At 34.8% G+C, this 2,114-nt stretch overlaps 1 protein-coding gene across 1 annotated transcript in view; it reads right to left on the bottom strand.

Moving 5' to 3' along the window:
* The window catches only part of kcnj15 (potassium inwardly rectifying channel subfamily J member 15), a 9,134-nt gene extending 7,296 nt beyond the window's left edge, over positions 1-1,838 (bottom strand). The window contains exon 1 of the mRNA XM_014026259.1: positions 1,585-1,838. The gene's annotated coding sequence lies outside the window, so the exon portion shown is untranslated. The remainder of the gene's footprint in view (positions 1-1,584) is intronic.
* Positions 1,839-2,114: the final 276 nt, after the last annotated feature.

Genomic DNA, 2,114 nt, shown 5'->3' with positions numbered 1-2,114 from the left:
ATTTTAGTCAAAACACTATATTTGCCTTTTTCTCCATATACAACTTTTGGACTCAAACCTCGTTTCGATGTGATGGGTCACATATATGATTTACAACAAAAAAATAGAACAAACAAAATCAATTAAAAAACAAACAATACAAAACACAAAGTTCCCTTACTCCATCCCAGTGTTCATAAATGGTGTTAAAACCACTATAGAGTCCAGAAATTTTAAGTTTCCAACTTGGCCAAGTAGGAAGTTACAAGTTATCTTGGTTTATAAGCAAACGATGAAGTCTTTTCCTCCAGAGCAAGAGGTTGTCTTGACTTTATTTAAAAAATGCTTAATCAAGATTAAACTTGGCAAAACAAAAACACTTCCACAAAAAAAAAAAACACCTCATAACAAAAATACACATACACACAAAAAAACTCCACTTTCCAGGAGTTTTTTGAGTTGAGTGTGTTAAGAGAAACTGGTGTGTTTTTTAGGTTGATGGTTTATTTGTTGGTTGAAAGGTAACTGCTGTGGACGAAGCTTTTTGGGCGTCGGTTCCAGAAGACTTCAGACAGAGGGATTCAACTCCTCTTAACTAAACTTTAAAGATAACGCAGCAGCAGGTACTGGAAGGCTGCTGTGCACTTGGTTGTGACCAGAGTGAAACGAACACACAAGCAGAGTGTGTGGATGGCTCTTATATGGAGAGTCACTGACTAACATGGGTGACTGAAATCAATGATTAGGTCGGCAGGGAGAAACAAGTGAGGACAATTAACTAAATTGTGTGCAACATTTTAGGTTGTTACAAGCTGAGAAATACTTTTTTCTACATTTAGAAATGATAAAGACATAATAATGTGTCTTTATGACTGTTTATCTACTATTACAAAAATATTTTAAAGATTTTATAAGCTTCCTGCCCTAAAAAATGAAGCTTAACTATAAAATAAATAAAAAATAAGAAGCAGGCTGTGACGTAACAACATCCCACAAATCTACCTGCCTCAACCTGAACACTTAGTGTTTTCTCTGCTAAATTAGYGGTGTGAATATATAAAAATTAACCAGAAATTCAAAACTATACTGTAAATTCTGTACATAAATTAGAATTTATCGACCTGTCATTGTTTAATCTGAAGTCAATGTTGAAGTTTTAAGCTTTAAAGCTGCAGGTTTTACAAGATGACATTTACAAAATAATACTAATAAAGATAATAATGATAGAAACACTATGTTTTAACGTTTTGTGGACAATGTCAGATGTTTCTGTTGTTGTGTGCAAAAAAAAGGGGATGAATGTTGGAAATAAAGTTATAAATGAAATTATTCCAGAGATCCTGCAGTCAGTTTTGTATTAACAGTCAACACATCTTAAAAGTATCTCATTTGATATAAATCTTAACATAAAACGATGTGTGTCATAAAACAGAAATATGTAAACACAAAAGCGGTTCAGTCTAAAATTGCAGGAGGACATAATGTGTGAATTTAAATATTAAATGTAGCTCAGAGCGCATTCTGAGCTGCCTGGTGGTCAAACATTACAGGAAACAGACACGCTAAAKAATCATTAATTCTTTCATAAATATTTATCGTACTCACTGTTTGCTGTAAAAGTCTCAAATGTTCGTCCTCATTTGTGTCATGATAAGAAAATAATCTGAGAACATCCAGTTCAGTGTCTTCTTTCTCCTGTTGTCAGCTCTGAACGGTCGCACAAAGCTATTCGAGGCTAAAACGGGGTTAACACACAAAAGACGGAGCCGCAGCTTCTGATCTACAAAGGGACRGGGTTGTCCCTCACCTCACCTGTGGACAGGTGAGGTTGTTGTTGCTTTAAACACACGCCCAGATTTACAGCAGCTTCCCGTCGGCATCTGAAGGACAAAGTGAACTCTGAACACYTGGCTGGAAGAAAAAGATTGTCTGATTTAAGGTCAAAGTAAAAGAGAGTCTCAAAATGCTTTGGAGACAATTTAAATKTACATTTCTGCAAGAATATGGACCTAAAACAATCAGAAATAATCAGGTTAGACAGAAAAATACATTTATTAATGAAAATGTGACAATATTAAACAGTTTAGGGGTTTAAAGGAAAAAAAATTGTATAGGTCCTCTGGACGGGTTCTTCT

This window comes from Austrofundulus limnaeus, unplaced genomic scaffold, assembly GCF_001266775.1.
Source record: "Austrofundulus limnaeus strain Quisiro unplaced genomic scaffold, Austrofundulus_limnaeus-1.0 Scaffold538, whole genome shotgun sequence".
NCBI lineage: Eukaryota > Metazoa > Chordata > Actinopteri > Cyprinodontiformes > Rivulidae > Austrofundulus > Austrofundulus limnaeus.
The sequence above is the reverse complement of the archived record's forward strand: the minus strand, read 5'-3'. Positions and strand labels throughout refer to the sequence as shown.